Consider the following 9,824-nt stretch of genomic DNA (forward strand, 5'->3'; position numbering starts at 1 on the left):
GAAAGCGGATACACCCACACTTTTCATAACGTCCTTCCTTTCCTTCTGTCCACCTCCGCTTTCCACTACTTCTAACTAGGCACAGAAAACAGCACTCTTCTTGACACGTGGTACCTTGGCATGCGTAAAACATGACCCAGCCAAATCACCTTGCAGTACTGCTTCACCAAACACCCTGCCTTTTGGTTACCCATTCCGAATTCCTTTGTTCCAGCGGACTCATGGTATGGTTCTGAGGAACCGGTGGTCTATGACCTGATGTCGGAGACGTTCTGCTTACTGTATTCAGGAATGACCTTGCATCCCACAACTAGTGCCTGTGTACCTTATTTGCCCGTATCTGGGAGATGGAGACTTCCAGACAACCGGACTGAGTCGATAACGGTGTCCATTTTAAAAAAGGATACTCATAGTCAATGTATCAGTTTGGCTTGCGTTGTTGCATTTGGCGTCACTGATTCTTCGTCGCCTCACGGTGCAACCAGAATTTTCGAATCTTGTGAGCATTAAGCGGGATTTCAACCTGATAGAGACTGCGTCCAACACATCCCCGCACTCATCAGGTGTATAGACAACGCCAGATGTACAGACGACCCACAATATTGGCATGTGTCATGTGTGTGTTGTGTTCGATTCTGTCGATCTGTCAGTGCTCTCAACCAGTTATTCAACAGAGAACGCTCTGGAAGTTTGAGCATTATTCGATCCCTATACCCATACTTCTGGGCGTGTGAGACTGTTTGGTGAGTCCTAAGGGCTTCCTGGAGGAAGCAGCGTCTGACAAGGATGTCCGCTTTCTCCTTTGTTCTCGAGCTTCTTCATTGTTGTACTAATGAGGTCTAGGAGGTCCTAAAAACCTCGTTGTTCAAGTCGTCGGTGGTGAGGTCTTTGTCGATCTGAGGTATGCAGGGGACATCTTCCTCTCTTTGAAGACGAGGGCAAAAGTGGGTGTTCTCAGTGCTACTCACCTCATAGGATGAGGACCGCGTGACCCTCATTGCGCCCTGTTGGAGGTGTTGCAATATATGGCTACTAATCTATGTCAATGGCGTTCTTGTTGTCAGTTTCTATCCAGATTGCCTTAATGTGTGGCTGGGGTATAGGGACCTGGGAATAATTGTAGTATGGTAGCACGAGGTCACTTCGCTATCCACCATTCTTTTCTTCACCATAGGGCTTTCAGACAAGTCGTAGTTGTACGGCAGCGAAGCATCGCTTTTGACTACCGATATTATTCTGTCCATGGTGGTGTTGTTGGCCACCATCATACCATTTTTCGGCATTCGCTTGCACCTTCAAAGTGCAAAGCCATACTTCGGAACCTCTAGTCTTTGAACGTACCCCTTACAATTTAAGGACAGTCACTGGAGGTTGTGAAGAACTTTACATAACCCAGTAGTTGTATTAGCTCTAACGGAAATGTGTCTGATGAAATCAGTGCAGAATCACGTTTGCCAGTTTGTGCTACTTGTAGCGTAAAAACGGCGTATCACTGAGTCTCAAGGGTCACATGTACCAGGTTGCTTTAAGCGTTGTATTGTTGTATGGTTGCGAGACATACCCTCTGTGGACGGATTATATGATGCGTCTTGGTGTTTTTACTACTGATGCCTCAGAAGCATTGCTGGGGTTGGATGACTTCAACGAATTCGTAACGAGGTTACTAAAAACGGGTATTTGGTTGTGCAGTAGGTGCTTCAGTTGCAAGGAACATCCAGCAACACGAACTGCGGTAGATCAGCCATGTACTACGCATGCATCCCTCAGTAAGGCGCAAACCGCAAGGTGGATAACATGACTGGCAGAAGGGTGTTAAAGAGATTGTGGAGAGTTAAGGTGTTGTAGGTGTGGTCCGTCTTTCGGTTGGAGTCCCCATGGCTCTTTTTCCTTTAATGGATAAAGACTTCAACGGTAAGGTAATGTGTTGGAATATTGGAAGCTCGGGTGTATTAGTTGATAATTGATCAGGTGGCTGTTGATCTGTTCGCCGAGCGTTTGATTTGCATTGCAAACGTTTCGTCGTCATTCGAGGAGACATCTTCAGCGCGCTAAAGATATATACTAATGTACCAAAGGGGGATTCGTTAGAAATAGCCAAGAGGACACCACCCTTTCAGAACGGACACAACTTACGGTAAATAAAATAGTGGAAGGTATGAAAGCATGTTTTAATCTCACGCACTTCGTTTTTTGACTCAGCTATTTATACTCAAGAACCAGGTCTAGCAATGAGATCCCCAATATACCCGGTTTTGGCAAATATATTTACGGAAGAATTTGAACAAAAAGCTTTAGCAGGATTCCCATACCCAACTAAGATATTCTGGCGATATGTAGTGAGTTTTACGACCATCTGAATGAACTGAGTCCACAGGTCAGGTTTAGTATGGAGATAGAGTCAACTTTGGGTACACTGGTGGGTATTCCCCAGAATCGCCTCATCAATGTTTAGGTGTGTAAGGGCCCTGTTCACAGAAGAAGCTGATCGGACAGCGGCCCAGATTGAAGTAAAGAACAAACTTCGGGGTAGTGGATATCCAGCTAGCTTGATTAGGCGTCATTTGCGAAGGGTGTTGGTACCGGTAGCGAAGTCCAACAGGGAATGGATCGGGACCGCTGTCATTCCATATAAACCAAGGATATCGGAGGTCATTCGAGGAATTCTAAACACGGTTAGCACAAGAGTAGCTTTCCAGAGGGGGAACACTTTTCGCTCTGCACTGGTGCATTTGAAGGATCGCCTCCCGGCAAACAACCAGAAACTGTCTACAAAATTAAGTGTAACGACTACATTAAGGTCTATGTAGAACAGACGGCCAGAGAACTTCACATTAGAATCGGAGAGCATAGTAGGAACACAAGCATGCCGCCGAGGAAAGCGAATGAATATCAAGCGTTACTAAAAGACTCGGCAATTGCAGAGCACGCACTGGACAAGGGACACGAAATAGACTCAGAAAATGTTGAGGTTTTGAGACGAGGACTACGGTCCACGTCACGGAGACTGATAGCCGAGGCTGTAGAATTTGCCAAGCATCCTAGTGTTAACAGAATAGAAAGTGTGGAACTGGCAAGCGTGTGGAGAACGGTTCTGGATCAGTCGAGCTGACACGTGTTGGTGTACGGTCATCAGATGGAAGAGTGGTCAGCATCTGGATTCCACTTGACCTCACCCCCTTCCGGCCAAACTAAATCATCGGGGCACTGACAACCCCACGAAGACCAAGGAACGTCTACCAGTGGCACCCTAGGCGATTCGTCAACTGAAGCACCCTGAAGTGGAAGATTAAGAAACCAAACCCGATCAGAATTAGTTTAAAACTCTCCCAATCCACCAACAGGAAATTTTGACAACTACACTAACTGACAAGAGTCGTCAATTGACACTCAACCTTGATCTAGTGTGATAATCTGAAGAGGACTTACTGATTGGTTCCCCGTCTGTCTTACAACCTGGCCAATTTGCAGATCTGCTCACTTGATCTGATGAAGCTTTTGTGTCAAAAGCGAAACGTTGCTCAAATAAAAAATACCGATTTTTTTATCAAGCTATTCTGAAACGATGACTCCTCGATCGGTTCCAAGCCTTTTTCAATTGATTTTTGGAAGCTCTTCATTTAGTGACAAAACAAAAACGGTACGAATCTTCGGATTTAATTTTGAGTGCTTATGCATCATCTTGAAGGTTTTGACGTATGTGGGTCGGAACTTCACCTCAACCCTCCATCTAATTTGCCATCAACACGTCTCCTTTCTCCGAAAAATTTCAGCCGATACACCAGTAACCGGATTTCTACATAATCCACCTCGGTTGGAACCCCGCGGAGGATGGCGTCCAATATGCAAAAGGCGTTTAGAGGCTGGTAGGATACATTTGCATATTTCCATGCACTCTTTTCTCAGCCTTTTCGTTCTGGCGGGTGGTTTTGTATTCCTTTTCTATAGTGCTCGATTCACCAACAAAATAAAGATGGACTATTGGGCAGAGAGGAGATCGCGGCTGAACGGGAGTTCGTCGGCGGGAAACGAGTAATCCTGAGTTGTAGAATCTTCCTGGATTGTAGCGAACTCGTGCACTCCAACATGTTGGCGTTTCGCTCATACAACATTTCCAACATATGGATCGATAAAATTACTCAATATATATATTTCTTAGACTTCCTTTTCTAGTGTCCTATTGGGAAATGACAGGTGTAATCAATCATCGTTTGCCCATCTATCCAGTTTTGTTCACCTTTTTGAAGAATAGTTGATTCCTCTTCCACTGACTACTTGTCAGCAACATAATTAACCGCAGCTTCAATGGAATACCTACAGGAAATTCGTTACAATCTTGAGGTTTTACTGGGGTGCTCCCGATAGTACTAGAACAGGTGAGTTATTACGTTGAAACTTACCGGAGGACGCCAGTACATCAGTCATGCACAGATAACTGGTTCCCGCGTCCATTATTATAGCATCATTTTAAGTAGGTCGATGACAGGTTTCTACACGTTTGCCACTCGATCTACTTCCATTGGTTTTACATGAGAACCAAGGGTTTTCGCGCAGCACCACATTCGGCTCAGCCCAAGTCTTGTGTGGCCTCCTACTGCGTGCAGACGTTCAGTGGTATGACCGCTATTGAACTGCATATCCCGGTCGAATATTGGTCATTATAAACATTAGGTACTGCTTAACTGTGATGNCCACATCACGCGGTCACACGTGTTGACTGACTCCTCGAGTAACGGTGTGCCATCATCTTAATGACACAGACGTGATAAATTATGCGGACGATAGCATCGTCCTCAGTGTCTGTTATCTAGCTGTTAATGTCTATGTCCTCCACCTAATGCTTTTCCCTCAATCCTATCTGCCTCAAGTGCACCAAGATTTTGTGGCCAACAACTGTGCAATTAACAATTCCGCTCTCTCCAATGATCGCGCCGTAGCTCAACTGAAACGTATTGAATAACCCGGTATTCCCTGATCTTTCCTGGCATCAACACGTGATAATCACATTTCTAATAATCTGACGATTGAGTTTTTAATCAGACGGCCGACCGCTTTACGCATTCCTCCTCCCCCGATCAAATCCACTTATTACTGTTTAACCCAGAGTACTTTACTGTTGACTTGCGGTTTTTGTGGACCGCAGGACTGCAGTCCTGTGCTGTAGTAGAATGCGGTCTCCCGGGTAACCCATTCCTCGAGTTCGTCCAATGAGTGGGCATGTCTGAACTTCTTGAGATCGCGGTACGATCTCTCACGATTCCTCCCCCCTCTGCATGCTGAACTACGAATTCATCTCAAGTGGTCCTAGTAGAGTTTTGTGTACACCGGAATCTCTGTCTGTAACTACTCGTATCCGTTGCGTGTGATTTCTGTGTACCCTTTCTGAGTTGTTACCCATATGGCCAACAATGGCCCCAGCTATTGTAGTCGTAAGGGGCGTCGCATCATTCATCCTAAAAACTTCTCATCGAGCATCATTCGCAAGATGCATACTAGATGTTCCTCTGAGCCACAAACATTTGTGCGGTAGAACTTTCGTTTTTTCTTTGTGTTCCTTGTCAGCAACATGAATTTTCTATCCCTCAACTTCCAAGTGAAACTTTGTAAACATTAGGTACTGCTTAACTGTGATGGAGGAGGCGAGATGGCTCAAGTGGTTAGAGCGCGAATTTACTGGCCGGAAGGTCCGCGGTTCGAACCCGACTTTCGCTGTCTAGGCTTGGGCAACCAGCCCTCGTGCTTCTTTCGGGTAGCATGGCAGCTAGGCGCCGAAAGGGTTCTGCAGCCGAACGATTCTTCTTATTATTTTGGGGCACTGAGATTAAAAAGAGAGGTGAGGAAAACTGTAGCACTAGGTGAAACGCAGCTTTCCCATACGTAGAGTAATACGGTGATTTCGAGAAACCGTTGTTCACCTGTCAATGGCTGTTTTGAAACATTTTTACATCATAAAATCGGTTTTCACTTATACCGGAAGCTGATGCAACACTGGGGATTGAATGTACAAGGATGGTCTTTCAGCCAGTGCATCTACTACCATGGTGTGCAACATGAGAGGATCCCTTTAGACCTGGACTGATCGAAAAGGCTAATCAAGGGGATATTTTCTAACCGTACTAGGTTCAAAAAGACAAGGACTCATGTAAAATAGAATGATGATAAACAGTGCACAGTTGCTGTTGAGTTGAGTGGACTGACTGATATTGTACCGGCTAAGGTGTTTCAAGCGATACACGTAATGAGACGCCAAAGAAGGTGAGAACAAACGGGTAAGTTCGATGAGAAAGGATACACCCTAATAACATTGCATCCCAGCTTACTGCCTCTACCCTCAGGAGTAGGACAATACGCGAATAAGTGATGGGAACACGAGAGAGTTGTCAATTAACACAAAATGATATCACTTAGTCAGTCACTGCCGTGGATCAAGACACATTCAATAGGTAAATTTGACGGATAAATTGCGGTAAAAAGAAGAATGTGGGTGGGCAGATAAAGTAGAGGAAGACGATAAAGTGATAAGAGAGGCCACAAAAAGGAATTCATACTTTTCATTGGTCGCACAGCTGACGGGATATTTCCAAATGAAGGCATCTCATGAAGGCCAAACTGTTCTTGTTACTTGGCCAATAAATAAAGCCAAAGGGCTACGCAGAGCATCCACAGGATGGTCGCTGTCCAACAGGCATTTCGAAAAAGAAAGTTTTCAGTACTACATCTGTGAAATGTAAAAAAATTTAGAGATCCGTATTCCCAGTTTTCTCACCGCCGGGTCAATTGACGTGGCCAAAATTTAACACGCGATTTTGTGCCTTCTTTGTTCTAGGTCGGCACAATCAACGGTAAAACTGCTTGAAGTTTTAACAAGAGAATGCGATGCTTTTTACTATCTAACTCTTGTTCAGTTCCGAGATCTACCTTTTTAGTTTTGGGCATACAAGGGCTTCAGAAGGCTGGATATGCATGAAAGCTATTCGTCGGGACTATTGTGTCCGGAGTTTCGTGTCGACGATTCACAGCTATGTCTGTCATAGTGTTATTTACGATACCAGGTGTTTCTGGTGAGTTGTACACAAGCCGGTTGTTAGGGTTTGGATTTATTCAGTAGATAGGCCTTATTGCTACCTGGACGATTCCGCTTTATCACATTTGGGAGAGATTGTTCTTCAGAAATCTTCAATGAGGAAGCGAACCATAGGGTCGGCCGCTAAAATTAGCACCTTAAGGCGTAGGTGACTCACGATAGTGGGACTGCCGGGACGCAAAATTTGCCTTTTTTTAACAACGGAAGACAAATTGTCACTTGGGGAGTCAGGCAATGTGACCAGGTGATGTGGATCCCACGACTGTGGCGCCATATCCTGTCTAGCAGTGCGAGTAACTGCTCTTGTGGTCGAACGGTTAAGCTTTCAAATTACTAAACGGGAGGTCATGAGTTTTGAAAATCCCTGGAGTTTCTTGAGACGTAACAAAGCTGTGCATTGCTTGTTGGCTTTTCTGCGTAGCTTAGTTTCAATGACGGTAAGATCCCAGTTTTGAAAAAAAGTAAGTAACTAACACCTATAGTACCCTGTTACGGAATTCGCAATTCGGTCGTTTGTTTTCTATATCGTAGTGATCCGTGGCTGAGAGTCCCAAAGTTGTCCTGAGAAAGAGGAACCTCTCACGATAAACACGGATATTCCAATGGAGACAAGCCATCCAACCTGAGGGACTTAGCATGAATAAGGTGATTCAACCACGTCATGCCTAACTTTTAGTTAGTCAGGTTTAGGACTGAAGTGATCACGTGGCAGAATGCTCACGTCCTGCTCGTCTGTTAATCCTGAGCTTCGCGAGACGCGGATTTCTGATATCCTCAACAAATTTAATGCCGGTGATCACTGCCTATTCGAATTTCTAGCATAGGTTGTATTAACTCAGTGAAATTCAGCTTAGGGTGTTTCATGAATTGCCATGCGCACCTTCTGTAGTGTTCGAAATGAAGAACTCAAATGTTGGACTAACATGATACTGAATTTATAATCTCACAATGGTACACACAGAATTCCTAAAACGGGCCGGTTTTTTCCCTTAGGAATTACGAGCCACTATCAGGCACTTTCCTCAATTTACTCGTGTTTTGTCCCCAAGCGTCTTATGCGCATTTCAGCGATCACGGTGGCGGTGATCTTCGCTCCAAGCGCTCGAACCAACTGGGAGACAACGTCAGAATTCTCGTCATGGTACCACGGGTTTCGCCGCAGTGAAATTCATTTCAACAAGATTTTCTTAGAGAAACTACCGGTTTTCCGTTGAGTTGTAGGCCTACATCAATGATGCAGGAGATATTAGGAAGACAACTGCCTCGAACAAGGAAACTGGCGGTGAATGCCTGGAATTTATTTATGATTAGCGTCCACTCTTCTTGAAGAAAGAAGGTACCTTCTCCGTGCGATATTTGATTGTCCAACCCAAGGAAATGAACTTATTAAAATGGAGTTCGTAAATAGCAATGTTGTGGAATGTAGGTAGTTCGGGTGCGCTGCTGTTTGTTAATCTGTTCGCCGAGCTTGGCAGTTGGATTGCAAACGTTTCATCCCACTCAACCCTGCACTGACGATGTCACCTCGATTGGTGATGAAACCTTTGCAATCCAACTGCCAACCTCGGCAAACGGACCAACAACCAGGGTTCGTAAATGGTTGGATGTTAGATGCATCAATCAGTGGGGGATCGGGAGCGTGCATGGTATTTGTAGAGCAAGATTTCGCAAAATTTATTACCGATCGTATAAACCGCACTCCCATTTTGAACAGAAACAGCTAACTGTTACCATGAAATGTACCACTTTTCGCATGAGGTTAAAGATGATCTTGTGGGCCTCTCGTGCGCAACCAGCATATCCCTGTTGCTTCCAAGTTACCACACACACACACAATGAATCTTTTGTCTGCGTAAAGTGTTTTCAAAGTCTGAAGGTTCTCAGTTAAACAGAAATGAACCAAATGAATTAAACTACTGGTCTCAGTAGTGCTTGGTTTTCCATCGACTACTGAGATCTATTCTTTCGATCCGGATGGTTTTTACGTTACACATCAATTTTTGACATCTGCAGCGAACGGTGATCTCATTTCTGTTTCGGAGTTCGCATGCTACCTTAGTTAATGATCAAGTACGCAGTTCCAGGTCAACAGCTAGCCATATCAGACATGCTGAAATCAAACTGTATTGTCCAGTACCTCAGTGACTGATGTATTACGTAAGGTGTAAGCAATCGAATGTAAATGTGTTTTTTACATACTTATTTAAACTAAAAACATTGATTCATTGTTAGTGGTTAACAAGTGGACCAGTAGCACGTGCATCCTCTCCCTCTTGAGTCTCAACTCTGTAAACATTCACTGACCTTGATCGTATTTCCAAAAGCACCAGTGACAGGAAGACTTTATGACAACTTCATTCATGTACCAGGTCACATTGCTGATAGGAATGCTTCTGTTTGTTCGTAGTTTCATCACCGCCGGCAGCAGATATTCCTCCTATTCATCTCTGGAATTCCTCAGGTGCACAGCAATATTTCTCAGTCAATACGGTTTGTACAGAGCACTGTGTGGGTGGGTGTCCGTCAGATTTAGTTACGCCACAGTTCGCGCGCGCACACACACACTGCATTGATCATTTGTCCAGAGGTATTTATTAGTGAGACGATGTTTTTCGACCAGCCGTAAGCAGAAAAGCATCCCACTGAGGTGAGCTGATCTATTCTACGTTTTGTTCTTACTGATAAAAACCCGTGACAAATTTTTGTTCAAAGGATCCGAATGTGTTGAAATTGCAACACGTGC

Source organism: Opisthorchis viverrini (assembly GCF_000715545.1).
Source record: "Opisthorchis viverrini unplaced genomic scaffold opera_v5_413, whole genome shotgun sequence".
In the NCBI taxonomy this organism is placed as follows: Eukaryota; Metazoa; Platyhelminthes; class Trematoda; order Opisthorchiida; family Opisthorchiidae; genus Opisthorchis; species Opisthorchis viverrini.